This window comes from Coenobita brevimanus, chromosome 1 (genome assembly GCF_032717465.1).
Source record: "Coenobita brevimanus isolate Jiangsu-jjx chromosome 1, ASM3271746v2, whole genome shotgun sequence".
NCBI classification, from domain to species: domain Eukaryota; kingdom Metazoa; phylum Arthropoda; class Malacostraca; order Decapoda; family Coenobitidae; genus Coenobita; species Coenobita brevimanus.
The window spans coordinates 27,549,390-27,573,937 of record NC_136954.1 but is presented as its reverse complement, the minus strand read 5'-3'; positions in this window follow the sequence as shown (position 1 = coordinate 27,573,937).

Sequence of the window (24,548 nt, the reverse complement as noted above, 5' to 3'; positions counted from 1 at the left end):
CACCTTTAGGTTCCGTTTCTTACACACTCTCTCAAACTCATCCACCAAGCCTTGCAGCTCCCCTTCATCTTCACTCAACAACACAGTATCATCTGCAAACAACAGTACAGGGAGTTTCCAAACACTATCCTCTCTCACCAGGGCCACTCCAACATCCACCACCCTACCTTGTACCTCTTTTATTACCCCATCCATGTACAGATTGAACAACCATGGAGACATGACACATCCCTGTTTCAAACCAACTTTCAAAGAGAAAAATTCACTTAGTTCACCATCCACACGCACTGCAGCCTTAGCACCATCATACATACTCTTCACAGCATTCAACAACTTCCCATCTACTCCATATATTCTTAACACTTTCCACAATCCTTGTCTATCCACCCTGTCATATGCTTTCTCCAAATCCATGAAAGCCGCATACAACTTCTTTCCCTTCTCTAGAAACTTTTCCACTAAAGATCTAAGAATGAATATCTGATCTACACAACCTCTTCCCTTCCTAAAGCCTCCCTGTTCTTCTCCAACTAATTTCTCTGTTCTTTCTCTAACTCTGTCTATAAGTATCCTACCATACACTTTTCCTATTATACTAAGAAGACAAATGCCAAGATAATGAACAGGTGATATGATGCTTCTTTATTTCGCCCATTTCGCCTCCTTACCATCTCACCTCAAGGACACATTCTCGCTAGGTTGGAGGGGCCTTTTTTTTTTTTTTTTTTTTTTTTTTACTTGGCTAAATATTGCTATCTCTCACCTGACTTGTAACAATAGATTAACAACAAAATACCATGCTAGTCACAAGGAAGTGCTACAAAAAAAAAAAAAAAGTAAAATCGTATGTGAAATAATATGCAAAAGGACGAAAACCCTGGCCACACCAGGATGGAAGAACAATTAGCACCTCTTCTTGAGAGATTTATTTTGCTTTCAACGCCTTAGTATTCTTTTTTAGATTATTGTTATGTTTCTAATATTTACACAGACTGAATTAATAACCATCCATCCATCCATCATCCAACCCTACGTTGCCCCATGAGGAGCGTAGGAGCCCGGGGCTAGGCAGTTGGTCCCGACATTTAAGATGAGAGTGACCAGCCTCACTCATCCCTGAGTGGCATTACGTGAGCAATAAACCCCAACCATCCCTTGGATATAAACCTGCACCGGCTCAATCCGATTGGAGCGCAATAATTACCCATTAAACCACCAGGCGCCAAAATTTGGTTATATGGTTACCACCCAGCGTAGTAAATGGTTTCCTGGTATACAGGAAACCATTTGGCCTGTCACTCAGTGTAGAGTCACCCACAGGCAGAAGGAACAGGAAAGAATGAAGGAAAGAAAGGGCAGACACCCAAGAGCAGCACTACATCGAGTGAGTGGGTGGTGAGCGTCCCCACCTACCACAAAATTAATAATCTGTAAGAAAATATTACCTCTTTATATGCAGCAATATAACTGGTAAGGAAGAATTGTTAAAGAGCTTCCATAACCGATGGTGTAAGGTTATTCTGTCTCTTGTTTATATCATTATCATCTTATAGTCATGAAGATTTAGAATTTCACACACACACACGCACACACACACACAATTATAACCATCTCACTTGCCCTTCCTCAAATATACACACCCGTCTCTCTCTCTCTCTCTCTCTCTCTCTCTCTCTCTTTGGCAACACCCCGGATATTAAAGAGCCACTCCAGATGTCACCTCACAGGGAGGAGGAGGGAGAGAAAGAAAAAAGCATGGAAAGAGAGAGAGAGAGAGAGAGAGAGAGAGAGAGAGAAGCATATGGCCGTTATCTTCAAAAATCTCATTGCTAATAAAGAATGCTTAACAGCTTACTACGCCTTGACAGAATAATTAAAACAGACAGCCTATGCAAACACTAAGGCACCTATTCCCGTGGGTTAAGGAAACTCCCTGGCACTCTTTCTTAAGCTATTTATTTTGCTTATTATGCCTTAACGTCCTCTTCTGTTACCGAAATCATTCTAATATCACCATACTCTGCATAATAACGTACGAAACGATAGTCATCCGTATCCAAAAATAAATTGCTTGGGTAGAGGCGCTAGGGAGCTTCCTTAACCGACGAGAATAAGGACTAAATCCCCCTCATCCACCGGATGCATCTCCCTGAGGGTTGTATTGTAAATGGCTTCGGAATCTTTCGTAACACCTCTTCCATGGCGATTTATCTGGTACAATACACTTTACTATCCTCTTGTGTGTTAGTGATGCAAATGTCGATACTGAAACGTTAAAAACAGCATACGAGGGAAAATGTGTAATACTCAAAACAAATAGCTCAGGAAAGGGTGCTACGAAGCCTTCTATGCCGCTTAAGAGTATTTGTGAAAACCAGAATGAGTAAAGAGTGTTTGTCTTCTCTGCCTTGCTGATCAGTGCGGTATGTATCACTGCACACAGCCTGACCAAACCAAATGCTCGTAACTTTTCCACAGTAACACTAAGAATTTTGAAAGGTTACACACACACTCGTCCCCTTGGTTTTAAGAATACGAATATTGGTTTCTCTCTCTCTCTCTCTCTCTCTCTCTCTCTCTCTCTCTCTCTCTCTCTCTCTCTCTCTCTCTCTCTCTCTCAGCTGAAGGAAATAAATTGATGATCTGAAAATGAGAGGATTTCTGACCAGAAGGGGAACTACAAAGTAACGGACATGAGAGAGGGGTGGACAAACAGGGGAAAGATGGGTATGAAGAGAGAGAGAGAGAGAGAGAGATGCATAGACCACACAGACTTTATGACCTCAGCAAGACTATCTGGCCTAAACAATGGTACCAGTAATAATACGATAGTTTATGCAGTCTTTATATGCCAGTCACAGATATAGATATAAGACAAGGATAGTACCGTACAGCAAAAGACTTTCTCTTTCACGTCCCAGATTCCATATAATACGCCGCCAATAATATAAATAAATACATAAAGGAACACATGATTAATGAAAATAAGAGAAAAGCAGTACAGTGCAGCATAGAAAATCCTGATGGAAATTTCAGAGAAAGAGAGAGAGAGAGAGGGGGGTTGTGCCTGGGTGTTACATATTAACCAGGTCATTAGCTTGATTAGCCCCGGACCTTGTGGATCACTTGCAACTAATCCTTCTGCTTACGCTGTTAATCTTTTCTCTCCGTTGGGCTCCTCCGATCACAACCTTATCACCTTAACCTGTCCTATCGCTCCGGTACGGCCTACGGACCCTCCAAAGAAAAGTCGATTGTGGCACTTTGGAGCTGCGGATTGGGAGGCCCTCAGGCAGTACTTCTTTGATTTTCCTTGGAATGATTATTGCTTCCATAGCCGGGAGCCATCTGAGTGTGCCTTGCGCATTACGGAGGTTATTCTCTCTGGCATGGAAGCATACGTTCCTTGCTCATATCCTTTGACTAATGCAAGAAAGCCGTGGTTTAATCACGCTTGTTCTAATGCTGTCCGCAACAAGAAGAGGGCCTATAAAAGGTACCAGATACAACCCACCCCTGAATCACATCTTTTTTATGTTTCTACCCGGAATCGTGCTAACTCTGTCCATCCCTCTGCTAAAGAAAATTTCATCCGTACTTAATGCTCTCAACTCTCCAACTCGAATTCCTCCCGCTTCTTCACTCACCTTGCCAAAAACCTTTCTAACAACTTTACCCCATCATCCTTCCCTCCTCTTTTCTACTCTGATGGCTCTGTAGCTATTTCTTCTACTGATAAAGCAGATCCCTTCCCTCAGACTTTCTCTTCCAATTCCACCTCAGACGATTCCGGTGCTGTTCCTCCATCACTTCCTCCCTCTGACTTCCTCATGGCTGAAATTAAAATTTCTTCAGCTGATGTACTTTCTGCCATCACAGGCCTCAATATTAACAAGCCATATGGGCCTGATGGGGTCCCTCCTGTTGTCCTCAAGAACTGTGCTTCTGTGCTTACACCTAGGTAAACTCTTTCGCCTTTCCCTTCAACTTGTACCATTCCTTCTTGCTGGAAGTTTGCTCTCATTCAGCCAGTCTCAAAGAAGGGTGACCATTCGAAACCCTCTAACTATCGTGCAATTGCTTTAACATCCTGTCTCTCAAAAGTTTTCGAGTCTGTTCTTAACAAAAAAATTTTAAAGCATCTTTCCTATCACAACCTTCTTTCTGACCGTCAGTATGGGTTCCATCAGGGACGCTCCACTGGCAATCTTCTCGATTACCTTTCAGACTACTGGTCATCCTCCTTTCGGGACTTTGGCGAAAGCTTTGCCATCGCACTTGACATCTCAAAGGCTTTCAATCGAGTCTGGCATAAATCATTATTTTCCAAACTGCCCTCTTACGGTTTCTATCCTTCTATCTGTGCCTTCATCTATAGCTTCCTTTCTGGTCGTTCTATAGCCGCTGTTGTAGACGGCCATCGTTCTTTTCCAAGATCTATCAACAGTGGTGTTCCTCAGGGCTCTGTCCTATCACCAACTCTCTTCCTTTTATTCATCAATGATCTTCTGAGCTGTACATCTAACCCTATCCACTCGTACGCTCATGATTCCACCCTTCACCTTTCCATTCGGTTCCCGCAACGTCCATCCCAGCAGTTACTTCAACAAACAAGGGATGAGGCAATGGCACACCTAATGTCTGACTTGGTTCGTATCTCTGACTGGGGTAAAAATAATCTTGTTGTTTTAAAAGCATCAAAGACTCAGTTTTTACACCTATCAACCCGACAGAATCTTCCACAGGAGTACCCACCAATGTTTAATAATATCCAGCTCAAGCCTGCATCATCCTTGAACATGCTTGGTGTTTCATTCACTCGGGATTTATCTTGGAAAGATCATATTACATTTCTTGAAAAATCAGCTTCCAAGAGATTGTGGTCACCCCTTCACAGTTGTTGACTTTAAACACGGGTTTTATTCGCCCCTGTTTAGAGTACAACTCTCATGTGTGGGGAGGCTCCCCACTTACAGCTCTTCTCAATAGGGTGGAGTCAAAGGCTTCTCGCCTCGTTAACTCTCCTCATCTCACTGGCTCCATTCAACCTCTGTCTCTTCGCCGCACTGTTGCTTCTTTATCCCTTTTCTATCGCTACTTCCATGGTCACTGCTCCTCTGAACTGTCTGCTTGCATCCCTCCACCTCTACGACGGGCACGTAGCACCCGTCTAGCAACAAACTCTCATCCCCTTTCTGTCCAACTCTCTAATACAAGAGTTAACCGTTACACGCAGTCCTTCCTTTATGCAACAGGTCAGCTCTGGATCTGTGTCCAACTGTCTGTATTTCCTACGTCCTATGATCTCCAGTCTTTCAAACGCAGTGTGTCCAGGCATCTCGAAATTAACAGATCTTGAATTTGGCTTCCTTTTGTATTGTTTTTGTTTTTTTCTTGGAAGGAAATGATTGCGGGCTCCTAGCCCTTGGGTCATTCTTACTCGCATTAAATATATATATATATGTATATCTATATATATATATATATATATATATATATATATATATATATATATATATATGAGAATGGATCCGCATATCACTGATGCGGAGCGGGAAGGGAGAGGTGGAGGAGAAACTGATGGGGAGGGGGGAGAGGGAAGAAAGGAGAGAGAGGAATGGTGGGACAAAATATAAAATGGGGAGGAGGCAAAGGGAGTAGTTGAAGCGGTAGGATAAAGGCAGGGGAGAGGTACAATGGTGGAGGGAGGACAGGACGGTGAGGGAGGGGAAGAGAGTGTGCAGGGGAAGAAGGGGTAAAATGGTGAGGGTGGAGGGGAAGAATGGAGATTATCGAGGAGGGCGAGAGGGGAGATAATGGAGGAGAGGGAGAGGGAGATTATGAAGGAAGGGAAACGGGAGATAACTGAGGTGGGGGGAGGGGAGATTATCGAGGTGGGGGTGAAGGGAGATAATACAGGAGGGGTGGAGGGGAGATAACGGAGGAGGGAGAGAGGGGAGATTATAGAGGACTGGGAGGGGAGAGGGAGGATAATGGAGAAGGGGTAGAGGGAAGCTAATGGAGGAGAAAAGAGGGGAGAGGGGAGAATGGTGGGGAAGTGCGAATGAGGGAAGGTCTAAAATAAACATGAGGAGTAGAAGGGGAGACTATTTTCGCTACATCACTGGCCATATTTAAAGCCTCAGTGTTAGTATAAACAAGTTCCCGGATTTGTGTAAGGAATTTGGATACTACAGGGAGGCTGCTCCGTTCAGATTTGGCAAGATGAGGATGGGTTATTTTGGGCTAAGCTAACTGTAAAACGATTCAACTGCAACAAAAATCAATATCAAAATGGACTAAATCACACTATACCCTACAAGGAAAACTTAGATTTGATATAGAAAATCACTGTTTGTGTGAAACTACAATTGATCGAGAAGGACATGTTCTCTACTAAGCAACCATTCAAATATCCAGGAAAGTGAACAAACAAAACGTGCCAATTTAGGGGTCAGAAGAACCTCATGCAGCACTGGAACACGTGGGCAATCCAAAGTTAATGCCTGGTGTGGCTTGTTACGTGATCCTGGGTGTATTGGATACTTTTACTTCACTAAGCAAACAGTAAACATCTGCCAATTGTCTTAATATATTTGACTACTATTTTAATCTAATATTACATGAACTAAGTTAGAACCTAGAGTATTTTTAAAACAGGATGATGCACTGCCACGTTAAAGTCTGCTGGTACGACCCCTGATACGAACTACACAGTCCCCTGAATTGGCCATCGTGGATTCATCTCTTGGTATGTCACATCTGAAGACACAGTCTACCAGTAACACCCTGTAATTTTTTTCATGGGTTATGTGGAACTCCAGTGACTAATATCAGTGAGTTGAAACATCAAAATTCTTGCTGGATTTTTAAGAATTAGGGAAGATATATAGGACAGTAAGTGAAAGGGAAGCAACATTAGGCAGTCATTTGTTCATCTGCAGCATATGGTGTTCATGTAACATTTATCTGACGTTACAATACACCATGAACATTTTTCTAACAGAGGCCCTTGACTGCCTAACTGCAGTACTGACAACATTACTCATCTGCAACTAAAGCCAGACGTTCAGGCATTTAGGGAATGAAGTAGGCGTTTAATATTACGAGGATATTTGGCCAACAGGCACTGATATGACAAGAGGAAAATTCGGCTCACATTGTATCATCCCCGGGGCCTCATTCCCATCGCGGCCGCATCGTATCCCGCACACAGCATGACCATTAAGACCCCTCGTAATCCATTCAGGAAGAGATGCGCTCTTTACCTGCAGGCCTTTGATGATAACGCAACGTCGTGGGAGCCTTTGATGCGTTTGACAGGTATTTGAAACATAATTACCGAGTCCTTAGGCGGCCAGCAGGCGGGAATTTGTGCAGGGGACTCGCTCACAGGCCCACACGACGGAGGGAAGCGGGAGAGAGGGAAACTAACTGGGAGGAAATGAGGAAAAAGGGGTAGGGAAGGAGAAAGGAAAGGGTGAGGTGAGACTGACCGAGCAAGAGGTGGGGAGTTAAGGGAGAAGAGAAACGGGAAGATAGGGACTGAGGGGGAGAGAAGGAATGAGGAAAAGTACCGTAGGAGAAAGAGACTGATTGATCTAATGTTCGAGAGAATGCGAGTTTCATTTCATGCAGGAGCAAGGAACAGCTTGATTATTTGGATTTCCTTATAGCGGGCTTTACTGAAATTCCACAACAATCATCGTTAATATCAACTCACCAGTACTGAATGTGAATGGCCAGGAGATGGATCCTCCACGGCCAATCCAGAGGACTTTGTAGTTTGCATCAGGGGTGGCACCAACAGATTTTGATGTGGCAGTGCACCATCTTGCTTTAAAAATACTTCAGGCCGTAACTTAGTTCATCTAATATTGGATCAATATAATTATTAAATATACTCAGATAATTGGCGGAGGTTTAATGTTTGCTTAGCAAAGAAAAAGTATCCAATCACGGGATCACGTAACAAGACACCAGGCATTAACTTTTGGATTGTTTACGTGTTCCAGTGCTGCATGAGGTTCTTCTGATCACCAAATTAGCACGTTTTATTTGGTCACTTCCCCGGATATGTGGATGGCTTCTTAGTCCGAGAACATACCCTTCTCGATCAAGTTGCAGTTTCACACAAACAATAATTTTTTACATTAAATCAAAGTTTTCCTTGTAGCGTATAGTGTGATTTATTCCATTTTGATAGTGACTTGTGCTGCAGTTGAAATGTTTCGCAGTTAGCCTAGCCCTTATTAACCCACCCTATCTAGCTTAATCTAAACGAAGAAATCTTCCTGTGGTAACCAAATTCCCTGCAAACATCCGGCAATTTGTTTATACTAACTTAGTGGCTTTAAATATGGCCAGTAATGTAGCGAAAATAATCACCCCTCCTACTCCTTATGCTTTTCCAGACTTTCCCTCATTCCTACTTCCCTACCATTCTTCCCTCTCCCGCTCCTCCATTATCTCCCCTCTCCCCCGCTTCCATTATCTCCACCCCTCCTTTATCTCCAATCTCCCCCTCTACCATTATCTCCCCTCTCCCTCTCCTCCATTATCTCCCCTCTCCTCTTTCTCCATTATCTCCCCACTTCCCCTCTACCATTATCTCCCCTCTCCCCCTCCTCCATTACTTTCCCTCCCCCCTCCTGCATTATCTCCCCTCTCCCCCTCCTCTATTGTCTCTCCTCTCTCCCACCTCCATTATCTCCTCCCTCACCATTTTCACCCCTTCTTCCCCTGCACACTCTCTTCCTCTCCCTCACCGTCCTGTCCTCCCTCCACCACTCTACCTCTCCCCTACCTTTGTCCTACCCCCTTCAACTACTCCCTCTGCCTCCTCCTCATTTTATATTTTGTCCCACCATTCCTCTCTCTCCTTTCTTCCCTCTCCCCCCTCCCCATCAATTTCTCCTCCATCGCTCCCTCCCCGCTCCCCATCAGTGAGACGCGGATCCAGACACGTATGCAAATGATCCAGGTGGTCCGGGATTAATCAAGCTAATGACCCGGTTAACCCAGGCACTACCTGTATCTCTCTCTCTCTCTCTCTCTCTGAAATTTTCATCAGGATTTTCTGTGCTGCACTGTGCTGCTTTTCTCTTATTTTCATTATTTATCTATTTATTTATGTATTTATTTATTTATATTTTTGCCGGCGTATTACAGGGAATCTGGAAGGTGAAAAAGAGAGCCTTTTGCTGTACGGTACTATCCTTGTCTTATATCTATATCTGTGACTGGCATATAAAGACTGCATAAACTATCGTATTATTACTGGTACTACTGTTTAGGCCAGAGAGTCTTGCTGTGGTCATAAAGTCTGTGTGGTCTATGCATCTCTCTCTCTCTCTCTCTCTCTCTCTCTCTCTCTCTCTCTCTCTCTCTCTCTCTCTTCATTCCCATCTTTCCCCTGTTTGTCTTCCCCTCTCTCATCTCCGTTACTTTGTGGTTCCCGTTCTGGTCCGAGATTCTCTCATTTTCAGATCATCAAATTATTTCCTTCAACTGAGAGAGAGAGAGAGAGAGAGAGAGAGAGAGAGAGAGAGAGACCAATATTCGTATTCTTAAAACCAAGGGGACGAGTGTGTGTGTAACCTTTCAAAATTCTTAGGGTTACTGTGGAAAAGTTACGGGCATTTGGTTTGGTCAGGCTGTGTGCAGTGATACATACCGCACTGATCAGCAAGGCAGAGAAGACAAACGCTCTTTACTCAGTTTGGTTATGGCAGATACTCTCAAGTGGCATAGGAGGCTTCGTAGCACTCTTTCCTGAGCTATTTGTTTTGAGTATTACGTATTATCCCTTGTATGCTGTTTTTAACGTTTCAGTATCGACATATCTTGCATCACTAACACACAAGAGGATATTAAAGTGTATTGTACCAGATAAATCGCCATGGAAGAGATGTTACGAAAGATTCCGAAGCCATTTACAATACAACCCTTAGGGAGATGCATCCGGAGGATGAGGGGGATTTAGTCCTTATTCTCGTCGGTTAAGGAAGCTCCGTAGCACCTTTTCCCTAGCAATTTATTTTTGGATACGGATGGCTATCGTTTCATACGTTATTATGCAGAGTATGGTGATATTAGAATGACTTCAGTAACACAGAAGAGGACGATAAGGCGTAAGAAGCAAAATAAATAGCTTAAGAAAGAAATAGCTTAAGAAAGAAATTTACACCTGGCGAAATCCAGTGAAAAATCCTACCTCTACCAGAGTGTGTTTCAGATGGTTTGATTTTTCCCCTGTGTATTCGTGAGATTTCGGGAAAATACTCATGTCTCTATGAAGTTCCGTACATAATTATCGATCAGCTTCATCGCGATAAATAAGGAGACACAGAACAATGACTTTCATAACCTACTGATGCGAGTTTCGAAGCCCAACACACTGTTTCAGAATATGTTGTAAAGGTTTCTTAATTGCTGGATGAAAAAATGAAACGATGTTCTTGTCTGCAACTAAATGCAGCTTGGGACCCTTGGAAACTAAGTAATCCCCGTACTATCTGGACGCCCACTTTCTGGACTCCCCACTTACTGGACATTGTGGTCCTGGACCTTTGGAACCCAAAAATGGCCAAAAAAAAGAAGAAAAAAGAAAAAATCAGAATTTTTTCCCGCCCATAATTTGAAATTGGCAAGCGGCGCCGAACAGCTGATGTTTATGCACGGCCCCTTCACCCCTTCCTTCCTTCCCCCTCCCCAGTTACTGCCTAACCACTGTCGAGAGTAGATGTCCATCGCAATGGATGCTGCACGAGCTCGTTTTTGTGAATAAACAGCGAGTAAACTGCAATACCTCGCCACTAGACCACATGGGAATTTACAGTGTTGTGCAATGTTAAGAAATTAGAATTTAGAGTGCAAAGGATTAACTGTGGAGTGCAAAGTGGCGGTTGAAACTGGCGTGGCGCAATTAAGAACCGAATGTGCAGTGTTAAACAATTATAACTCACAGTGCAAAGAATTAAGTGTAGCACAACACTGGATTACTGTATGTGCTTCAAGAACATTTTCACCACTACTAGAGCCTTAGAGGAAGTGGCCACAGACATGCTGTAAGTGCCCTGTACACTGCTGAATATTTTCCATACTCACTTCTACTTCCTTATTCTTTGGTTCCTTTTCATTTATTTCATGCTTTATGTCCATTATTGGTGTGAAGATGGTCTTAAATAGGTGCTATGCATATCCGGTAGAGAGTTATTTAGGTGGCTTTCAGAGTTAGACTGGGTTAGAGTCCATAAGTACCAATCCAGGAGTCAGGGGCCCACTATCCGGACCACTTTCCGGACATGCCTTTGGCTCTGTTACATCGGATAGTGGAGGGATTACTGTACCTGGCACCTGCTGGGGTGGTTGTTATTGAACAATCTCGTCAGGCAGGGGATACAAACTCACTTTGATTCCTGCTGCCAAAGTTCTGAAACCCTGTGTACTACACAATGCAAGGAAAACACAAAAATCTTACAGTACCCCATATCCTTCCCCGCAAAAACAGTTATTAGTTACGACATGGAACTGATCGTAAGTTCTGGCATCGGGTCCCGGTTCCATAACACACATTAAAAACAATGCTCTGTCGTAACTCTCGGTTTGTTTTTCCGGGAAGAATAAAGCACAAACGAAGTTCTGCATTCTCTTCTTGTCTTTCCCGCTGAAACAAATATAACCCACGATTAACATTTCTCTCAGGCAAAATTTGTTTGTGTTGTAGGAGCAGGAGGCAAGGGAAAATTTTACGGTATCCTTTGCCCTTCCTGGAAAAAAATCAGTTTCCCGTAGGACAAACAAGTAACCATAACTTCGTGGCTCAAGACACCCGGTGAGTGTCCAGCATTCTGTACATGAGGTGTAGTGAGCGTCAGAGGGTCATAATTTCACCATATCGGTCCAGGACAGAGGGCGTCCATAGTCATTCCAGTTTAGTCATGGGTGGTATTATTACGACTCCATATTATAATTACAAATCATAATAGATAGATAGATAAATAGATAGATAGACAGCTCTATGCGAGCCTGAGAATGGGAAATGATCTTGCAAGTTACACTGAGGAAAAGCTGACGACAGACTAGGAAGTAGGAGTCAGGAGATGATGCAGTTAGTTGGTCAGCGATCACCAGGTGAACACACATACACACATACTCACACACAGGCTTCTAGAACTTTCCAATCACAAGGAACACACGTGATACGTCTCCTGTTTCACCAGAATTTAGGAAAGAGAAGTCAGAAGGAAGCTAGCCATAGAACAGACAGGTCGCAGGGAGAAGGGCTTAGCAACTTGAGAGAGAGAGAGAGAGAGAGAGAGAGAGAGAGAGACAGGGAGACAGGGACTCTGCTCAACTCACTCGTGAGTGAGAGACTTGTTAATATTTCCATGACAAATAAAAATAGTCCCATCCTATTCTTTACCTCTCCTGTCACTACATGACAAATGGGAAAGAAGATTATCTACTTACAAAGCTACTCAAGTATAACAACCGCTCGTCCACAAGTCTAATATATATATAACTCCACTACAAGTAACTACAAAGTTTTTTATGACATTTGGTAGCAGCGAACGTATACGAACCTCGTCTATGAATCAACATTGAATTCCTACAAAATATCAAGATTGAAAACAAGAATACCTCTCACAACCAACAACTCACAAATAGCTCCTGACAGTTCTCTCTAACCCCCCCTCCGTCTCCCCGATCATCACGCTGATGTAGAGGTGAAGAAGTCACAGGACGCCTTGCAAGTAGTTTAACAAAGTACTGATACAAACAATCTTGAAATTTCTACGACGAACCAACGAACTACAACCATCTACAATCAGCTACAAGTAACAACTCTACGAGTCGTCTGTATAATCTTCTACACGCACCTACAAGTAGCGGCAGTCTTCATCCCACAACGAGTAAATCACAAGAAAAAAGGACCACGAATACTTCGAGGAAGAAAAACGGAACAAACAAACGAAGAGTGAGACACGACTCATAACTCATCCTACTCACTCGTCTTCACTCAAGTTACTCATCGCTACTCATTCACTCACCACAGCTACCAGTGTGGGAAGTCGACGTCATCATGTGTGCTTGCTGAAAAGACGCCACGTCGGTCAACACACCACCTGCACCACCACTCACACCATTCCCACCACGGTAAAAATTAGTGAGTTACATAGTTACTTCATTTATACAATACACAGTGATAGACAATAAGCTTCTGCACAAACATATAAAACGTGCTGTATAGTTACAGCTTAAATACACATACTTACTTCAGTTATCTGCATAACTCAAACACTAAATAATCACCAACAATAAATATTCTACACTGTATATATTCATTCATTTATTATAACATTTATTTACTACCAACGAGTGTTACCATTTATACCTACATAAAATACGTGTTTCATACATACAGCTATACATTATTACATCTACAAAGTAATAAAGAAAATATACCATCACAGTTACTTAGTGAGCGATTAAAAGAACCGTATTAAAAATTTATTAATTAAAGCTACTTAGGGGAAAAATATAAATTAAGTTACAAGGTAAACTAGAGAAAAAAAAAATGGCCAACACAAATGACGTTAGCAAGAGTGAACATCTTCAACACAATCGTGAAGACAATGATTTCCACACAATGCTGACACACATATTGCCCACGATTGGTACAAGTGAACAACAAGTCAGTATATATAGTTAATACTGTATATAATGTATATATATATTTTTTATATAAAATAACAAAATATGGGGCTATATAATATCATTTTCAGTAATACCTGTGCAATATAAAGTAAACTTTAAAAAAGTATCCCAAGGAAATTAGCCAGTAATTATGCAACCATGAACAACAGAGAAAAAGCGTACACAAGCGAAGAAAAACAAACTATAGAAAATCAATACATACAAAAAAAAAAAAAAAAGAAAGAAAGAAAAAGTAAGAAAGAAAAAAAGAGAGAAATAGAGTAAGATCACATAACAAACAAATGAAAATAAGTGTAAGTGTTACTACATATGCCAAAATACCACATAAACTACAAACAAAAAAGCAAATTGTTGTCTCCACAAGCTAGTGGCATGGCACATCATATCATCGACCGCAGCATATGTTAGGACTGCAATTATTACAATTATGTAACGACAAACGATCGCATTATGTTACACTTGCTACAATTATGTAACTACAAATGATATGTAACAATTATGTAACGACAAACGATTGCATTATGTTACACTTGCTACAATTATGTAACTACAAACAATATGTACCAATTTATGTAACAGTTGCATTAACAAGATGTAACTTTTATGTAACTTTAACTACAATTATGTAACTACAAACGATATGTAACAATTATGTAACGACAAACGATTGCATTATGTTACACTTGCTACAATTATGTAACTACAAACAATATGTACCAATTTATGTAACAGTTGCATTAACAAGATGTAACTTTTATGTAACTTTAACTACAATTATGTAACTACAAACGATATGTAACAATTATGTAACGACAAACGATTGCATTATGTTACACTTGCTACAATTATGTAACTACAAACAATATGTACCAATTTATGTAACAGTTGCATTAACAAGATGTAACTTTTATGTAACTTCAACTACAATTATGTAACTACAAACGATATGTAACAATTATTTAACGACAAACGATTGCATTATGTTACACTTGCTACAATTATGTAACTACAAACAATATGTACCAATTTATTTAACAGTTGCATTAACAAGATGTAACTTTTATGTAACTTCAACTACAATTATAAGGCCAAGACACTACCACAATGTTAGTACAATATTATAAGTCATACAACTATAGCACAATTCTGTATTACCAGTATCATCATACAAGTTAGGTGAAATTTTTGACATTACTAAAGTGATAACTCAATATGTAATGTATAACCTAGCAGTCTTACCATTGCACAGTTATATGCGTATGTCTGTTATACATGCACATCTCACAAAATGTATACAACTTGTTTAAAATGTAATATTACTGAATAATTGCAATTTAATATGAATATTATATGTATACAATATTCATACAATTATGTTACTTTTACAATATTATGTATTTCACTGAATTAGCTTATAAGTTCATTATAATATGTATATAATATGTATTAATATGTTATGACTATTAACTGTCGATGGTACGCTATTTTCGCGTGACCGAGCATATATTAGGACTCCATATTATAATTACAAATCATAATAGATAGATAGATAAATAGATAGATAGACAGCTCTATGCGAGCCTGGGAATGGGAAATGATCTTGCAAGTTACACTGAGGAAAAGCTGACGACAGACTAGGAAGTAGGGGTCAGGAGATGATGCAGTTAGTTGGTCAGCGATCACCAGGTGAACACACATACACACATACTCACACACAGGCTTCTAGAACTTTCCAGTCACAAGGAACACACGTGATACGTCTCCTGTTTCACCAGAATTTAGGAAAGAGAAGTCAGAAGGAAGCTAGCCATAGAACAGACAGGTCGCAGGGAGAAGGGCTTAGCAACTTGAGAGAGAGAGAGAGAGAGAGAGAGAGAGAGAGAGGGAGACAGGGACTCTGCTCAACTCACTCGTGAGTGAGAGACTTGTTAATATTTCCAAGACAAATAAAAATAGTCCCATACTATTCTTTACCTCTCCTGTCACTACATGACAAATGGGAAAGAAGATTATCTACTTACAAAGCTACTCAAGTATAACAACCGCTCTTCCACAAGTCTAATATATATATATAACTCCACTACAAGTAACTACAAAGTTTTTTATGACAGTATCATGTCATCCCTGTACACACCTCCCACCCTCCCTTTCCAATCTTCCTTCCCCCCTTTCCAACACCCCCTCCCCCCTTTCCAAACCCCTCTTCCCATCTGTTTATACCTCCTTTCTCCTCCCTCCCTATCAACACCTGCCGCCAACTCTTCCCTTTCAGCACCTCCCTGTCCCTTCCCCTCCCTTACAACATCCACCTCCCTCCCTCCACCCTGCTGCATACACCTCGCTCCTCCTCCTCTTCCTATCCCCATTTCAGCATTCCCTCCCTCTCCCCATTTCAACACTCTCTCCCTCTCCCCAATTCAACACTCCCTCCCTCTTCCCCATTGCAACACACCTCCCTCCTCCATAGTTTAAACACATCCCTCCCTTTCCCTCTCTCCCTTCTCAGTGCCTTCCTTCCCTCTCCTCTCCCCTCTCAACATCACGCTCTCCCTACCCCTTTCGCCTCTCAACGCCTCCTTCCCTTCCCCCCTTTCAACACACCCCTCTCCTTCTTTCAACAGCTGTTTCCTCCCCCTCCCATTTCAGCGCCCCATCACCCTCCCCCTTTCAACACCCCCTCCCCATACAGACGGGAGACAAGAGTTAAGCAAGAGAGGGAGGTCAGTGTACAGTCTTGGACAAAAGTATCGATTCTTCCTTGCGATAAGCTTGACTCTCATCATCCCAACCGTAATTCGCACACCTGACAGATAATGTGAGGAAGCATACTGATCAAATTGAAGTGAGCCACGTAATCATTCACCCATCATTCATTCTTACGGAGCCCTGCCTCTACCGCACCGAGACAACGAGCTGCACATTTATTTTTTTACAGTTGTTCTTCGTACATACGCTCATGAATAACTGTAAAATCAGCAGTGAGGAAGGGGAAAAACTAGTGTCTGAAAGTTTCATTCTTTGTGGCATAGCAGGGCTTCGTAACACTTCTTCATTAGCGACTTATATATTTAGGCTACCACACCATAGTATTCTCCAATATGATATTTTTAGAATAAATAGCGACATACCTTACACCAGTGACAAACGAGAAGATATGGAGTTGTTGTTGTTGTTGTTATGCCCCCAGGGTTACGTCGGCGTGAATCCAGTGGTCTGCAGACTGAAGCTGGCCCTATCTGCAGTTCATCATCATCCTTTTGGAGGATAGGGAGGGAGCTGAGGGACGTTTGTATAACTGGACAGTAGAGTCACGTGTTTATTTTGATGACACCACGTGAAGGCGTCCCTCCCCAACACGAAATAGAGATGCACTGAAATGCGCTGAAACAATCGCTATGGAACAGATGCTACGAAATTACCAAAGCCACTTAGTAGCCTAATTGACCCCAATTCGAACCCTCCCACAGTAATCCAGATCTTGCAGTGAAAGAAGGCGGTTTTTTTTTACTATCATATTATTCTTTCGTAGTTCCTTTCACTTCACTCTCATTGCAAGGCAGTTACTCCTCTCCACATCAGACTGTGACCCCGGCTCTCTCTCTCTCTCTCTCTCTCTCTCTTTACGATTGATATGCAACCTGATCTTGGTCTAACTCGGACTCATCCCAGCCCATATCCCGCAACAAGTATCTCATTGCTACTTAACCCCTCGACTGCGATGGATTTCACCGAGTTGAATAAAAATAATCGTCTGGCATGATCAGTTTTCCAGAGCCAAATGAAATCGTCTCGTGGGAATAATCAGAATAAAATACAAAGTACATGTTACGGCGAAAGGATGGACGATTCCAGGCTCGCGTTTGAACCCAATAAGCTTAATGAAATCGTTTGACGAAAGCTGTAATGAACCGTCGGAGTAATTCCCACCATAAAAGAATTATGAACCGTCGGAGTAATTCCCACCATAAAAGAGTTATGAACCATCGGAGTAATTCCCATCATAAAAGAGTTAATGGTAGCACACGGGCAAGAGGGTTTGGTGTTGTACGTTGTTCATTCATTTATTTATTTATTTATTGCCGTAGACAATAATTTACTGACACATTCCGATTTTGGTACACTTCCCCCACTTTTATTTGGTTCAGGGTTTCATCTTTTTCCTTTTTTTTTTTTACATGGTTTAGTACTAAAGATAGACAATGCTAGGCCTCTATATCCTTTCCGTGGCTTTTTTTTTTTTTTTTTTTTTTTTCGTGGCTACCACTATATTCTGGTGTTATTATATTGTTACGGCTCAACAGTGAAGACACAGAGATGGCAGTTGTTAGCCATTTTAGTGTAAAAGGAATATAACTCCCAGCTCCTCCTCCTCCTCCTCCTCCTGGCATCCACTAACATTCAGAGCGGCTGAATTTTGATGCAAAAAGGAATCGTGCAGCATCTTCAAAATAAAACTCTCTACTTTCGTGGCACATCTATTAACATTCCCAGGCTCTTCTGACTCACTCTCAGTTCCATGTATTCCTCTGACATTATTTACTGATCAGTTGAGTAAATTTTGACAATATTAATATCTGTAGGCCCCTATGACTAAGATGATTGTTTGCATCTGACAAAAAGATAATGTACTTACCCTGTTCATTTTAGTTTAGCTGATAATAAAAGCAGTCTCAGGCTCCTCACAATTAAAATGCTAAAGTTGTCCTAACCATGACCGCCATACACAACGAAAATTGATTGAAATTGCAAACCCATTCAACCCTATCCCCAATCCAGCCCTGGCCAAAATTAAAATCGTTTGCTCTTTGGTCAGTTACTCTCGCTTTTGACAGTTTATTTTATATTGATGGTTTTATTGCATTCGTTATAGGTAAGTGATTATTTTGGCCCTATAATTGGTCCGTGAGGCTTGCTTCTGACGACATGTTTTATTTGATTATCCGGCAGCTGAATGTAAAGCGTACCTATGAAAAAATAATAAAAATAATTATACCAGAAAGATTATGTGCAGATGTTTTGGCCGCAGTATTGTACCACGTTTAATTTTTGTATTTCTGAATCCCACTTTTTTCCATTCTTTGGTGAGAAAATAGGTCTAGATGACAACGATGATGATGATAATAGTGATGTTGATGATTAATAATTGACTGATGATGATGATGACGATGACGATGACGATGATTCATGATGATGGTGAGGAAGACGATGATTGATGATGATGAAAATGATAATAACGATGTTTTGTTGCATTTTCTTCAGGCATTTACCTTGATCGTTTGTTCATATAATCCAGGACTGGTTTCACCTTTGTTGGCAGTACTGCAGTCATTTATATGTTAATGTCTCGTTTTCTTCTTCCAGGTAAGTTCTGCATTGTGTACCTGCCACTGGGCGTCGCTGTGGTATGTACTGAACTCGTTTTATGTACTATACTCCATTTTTCATCTGATGGAACTGGGCATCTTCCCTCCACTTGCAAAATTATGGCTGTTTGATAGTCAGTGAACCTTAGTTATGGGATCGGAATGTGCCTACTTGTTCGCGTGTCAAAGACATCTTCCAGTCCCACCAACTTCCACAGCCACCACAAACACCCACAACCGCCACAAACACCCACAACCAAAACAAACTACCACAACCACCACAAACTACCACAACCCCAACAAATCCACAGCCACCACAAACACCCACAACCACCACAAACACCCACAGCCACCACAAACTACCACAGCCACCACAAACACCCACAACCAACACAAACTCCCACAACCACCACAAACTACCACAACCACAACAAACACCCACAGCCAGCACAAACTACCACAGCCACCACAAACTACCACCACCACCACAAACTCCCACAACCACCACAAACACCCACAACCACCACAAACTACCACAACCACCACAAACACTCACAACCACCACAAACACCCACAACCACCACAAACACCCACAACCACAACAAACTCCCACAACCACCACAAACTACCACAACCACCACAAACTACCACAACCACCACAAACTCCCACAAGCATCACGAACTACACAACCACCACAGACCCCCACAACCACCACAGACTACCACAACCACCACAGACTACCACAACCAAAACAAACTCCTACAATCACCACAAACTCACACAATCATCACAAACTCCCACAACCACCACAAACTCCCACAACCACCACAAACTCCCACAACCACCACAAACTCCCACAACCACCACAAACTCCCACAACCACCACAAACTCCCACAACCACCACAAACTCCCACAACCACCACAGACTCCCACAACCACCACAGACTCCCACAATCACCACAGACTACCACAACCACCACAGACTACCACAACCACCACAGACTACCACAACCACCACAAACTACCACAACCACCACAACCACCACAAACTACCACAACCACCACAACCACCACAAACTTCCACAACCACCACAAACTACCACAACCACCACAAACTACCACAACCACCACAAACTACCACAACCACCACAAACTCCTACAAACTCCCACAACCACCACAAACTCCCATAACCACCACAAACTACCACATCCACCACAAACTACCACAACCACCACAAACTACCACAACCACCACAAACTACCACAACCACCACAAACTACCACAACCACCACAAACTCCGACAACCACCACAAACTCCCACAACCACCACAAACTCCCACAACCACCACAAACTACCACATTCACCACAAACTACCACAACCACCACAAACTACCACAACCACCACAAACTACCACAACCACCACAAACTACCACAACCACCACAAACTACCACAACCACAACAAACTCCCACAACCACCACAAACTCCCACAACCACCACAAACTACCACAACCACCACAAACTACCACAACCACAACAAACTCTCACAACTACCACAGACTACCACAAACTCCCACAACTACCACAAACTACCACAACCACCACAAACTACCACATCCACCACAAACTTCGACAATCACCACAAACTCCGACAACCACAGCAAACTACCACATTCACCACAAACTACCACAACCACCACAAACTACCACAACCATCACAAACTACCACAACCACCACAAACTACCACAACCATCACAAGCTCCCACAACCACAACAAACTCCCACAACCACCACAACCTACCACAACCATTACAAACTCCTATAACCACCACAAATTCCGACAACCACCACGGACTACCACATCCACCACAAACTACCACAACCACCACAGACTACCACATCCACCACAAACTACCACATCCACCACAAACTACCACATCCACCACAAACTACCACATCCACCACAAACTACCACAACCACCACAAACTACCACAACCACCACAGACTACCACATCCAAAACTACAACAACCACCACAGAGCCCACCATCCCGACCCCAGGCGAAAAGTAGGCTGCCAGAATAGACCTAATTATATCTCAGTTACCTCTGACAGGCAATTCCCTCAGTAATGAAGGTCTGTATTTCTACGCTATTACCCTTCTAGTTCTAACCTCGCTGGCTTAATTAAAGACCATTTTAAGGTAATTTGTTATCTGATCTAATCACCATTCACAGACATGTCTCACGGGTACAGAGCCAGACAATAATATCGTTATACTTTTTTGTCGAACAGTTATAGTATGAAGCGCATATAACATTCTGGAAAGTTAATTCGGTTTCAAAGATTACTAGGTTTTGAAAGTAGCTGCTCACTCCAGCTTATCCTACGTCTCCTTCACACCTCCACCTCATTCCCGCACACTTTCCTTGACAGTTCTTCATTCTCATCCTCTCCACATGGTCGAGCCATCTCGGAGTCTTTCCCATAATACTTTCAATCACATCCACACCAATCACATCCACCCCAGTCACATCCATGCCAACACCACAGCGCCCCTTCACTTTCTCATTTATCTGTCCTTCTTTCCACGTAAGTGCATATACTCCTTTAGGATAATTCATTTCCATTGCTTTCCTTTTGACAAGCATTCCTCCAACAAGGTCCAAGCTTGATTTCCATCAGCTCAAAGATCACTTCTCCAGCATCTCCGGTGAAAACTATGAGACATAGGTTTTTGAAACACCGCCTCTTTTAAATACTTTCCATAATATAGTTCATCTGGAAAAAGTATTTGGCCAGTGTCAGTCAAACATATAGGTTTTGCGGATTACTTGAAAGCACGAAATATGAATGAAAATTAGACATCCAGAAAAAAAAAAAAAAAAAGTGATTCTCGCCATTGTCTGACTCATGATGGATAAGCAACAAACATCCGCTCACTTACACGTCCAGTCCCCTTTAGGCTGTAGTAGACAATTTATTTAGCTAAGGTAGAGATGCTGAGAGCGCTCCTTTGGCACGTAAAGTATGACCCTGAAGTCTTTCCTACATACGCATTTACACATTTGCAAATCACACACCGTGGCACTGAGTTATGTTTGAACTGTGATATATTTACGTCGACGGTGTGATAAATATGCTGCGTTGAGTAAATATCAGATCTATGAGGGAGAAATTGCATAAAAATAGTACGTAGGTAGACCTGTTCCCCCCCTACACACACACACACACACACACACACACACACACACACACACACACACACACACACACACACACACACACACACACACACACACACAAACACACACACACACACACACACACACACACATGTATCGGTACACGGCTAGCACTAAATATCGTGAAACCGCTAGCACCAATAAAATAATGTATCGTCGCACTGCTGGCCAAACAATTTAATGTAGCCGTTATGGAGTAGCAGTTGACTACATATTAAGTGTTCTGCTGTGTAGTATAACTAGACCACCGTGTTGGATCGACGACACTGTCTGCAGTACACGTCAGCCACTCGCCGTCACTGCCCGACACTTCCCACCAAAGGTCCTCTGCCACGAGAAGGTGGAAGCTGGTCTGTTATTAAGTGGTAGCGTAAGGTGATAGAAATGAGCAGATTAAATCTCTCTTTATTGGGTACAGAATAATATAACTGCGACCCGAGAGATATGTAGGAGCGACACCACCTCCCTTTATAACTGTAAAACGGCCTCTCTGACGCTGTACAGTCACCGAGCCGGACAAGGGCGCGGTGCTTAGGTCAGCTAAAAAGTGAGGTGCCGAGCATTACATATACTCTGGGCTTATGCAAAAAGTAGAGATAAATGACAACTCTACTAGCACATTATACACCTCTATAAAATGGTATTAAGTACATTCACATATACCAACATAATAAATGGTTCCCCAGGACTTTACACTTACGCACAATTCAGATATCTTTTCACTTCTCCTAACCTTCATTTTATAATTGAAACAGGGTGGCCCTTGTGGTCTGCCATCCACCTTCTTCCTATACCACAGCTAACAGCGAAATGATATTTGGTTGTTCATCATTCACACTTCATTACACACTGTTAATTATGACTAAACAGCTTTAAAAATTATTATGTAAAATGTGTGATACTACAACTTCATATGGAAAAAGATGTTGACACCAGAACACACACACACACACACACACACACACACACACACACACACACACACACACACACACACACACACACACACACACACACACACACACACACACACACACACACACACACACACTGCGAGGCCCTATGTGTATTTAAGTGAGGAAGTGGAAGAGGGTGGTTTTGTGACTGTGTGTGTGTGTGTGTGTGTGTGTGTGTATTATTCTTTTGTCTTGATGTGTGATGTGTGATGGTGTTTGTATTTTTTGTATTTACATATCGTGTTTCAGCTTGTTTGTGGGTATGAATGGGAGTATACTGTATGTTTCTTAGTGTTTTTGCGCACCTTGCATTCTTGCTTCGTGTTTGTGTAGTTTTGTGTCGTGTGTGTGTGTGTGTGTGTGTGTGTGTGTGTGCGTGCGTGGAGGTTGTGAACAAAAATGCCTGGACATATTCTGGTCCCGACCACCTTTCACGGGATCCGGCTTCAGACTGTACAAGAACACAGTTAAGTATCGCCGCATTGGTTCCTTCAATGACCATTACGGAACAATAAATGGTGAATCCATCCATCCATCATCCAATCCTACTATACATTGCCCCATGAGCAGCGTAGGAGTCCGGGGCTAAGCAGTTGGTCCCGACCAGCCTCACTCATCCCTGAGTGGCATTACATGAGCAATCAACCCCAACCATCCCTTGGATATAAACCTTCACCGGCTCAATCCGATTGGAGCGCAAGAATTACTCACTAAACCACCAGGCGCCATAATTTGGTTATATGGTTACCACCCAGCATAGTAAATGGTTTCCTGGTGCACAGGAAACCATTTGGCTTGTCACTCAGTGTAGAGTCACCCACAGGCAGAAGGAAGAGGAAAGAATGAAGGAAAGAAAGACAGAAGAGGGAGTGTAAAGTTACCGTAAGCAGAAGGACAAGGGAAGAATGAAGTAAAGGAAGACAGAAGAGGATGGAATGAAAGAAGGATGGAGGAGAGGAAATGGGAGACACCCGACAGCAGCACTACATCGAGTGTGTGGATGGTGAGCGCCCCCACCTACCACAGATAAATGGTGAACTGTCCATAAAATTACATGAAAGAATTATGTTCAATTATAGAATAATTGTTTTGTGGGAAGATACAGTAATTTCGGGGTGACTTGGAGCGTCTTCAGGTGTAAATGGAGATTGATTAAATTATAGGTGTGTATTTTTAGCCAGGTGAAGAAAGATAGGGATTGGTGAAGAGGGAGAAGGTAGAGAGCGGAGGGAGGGGGAAGGAGGGTGAGAAGCAGCGG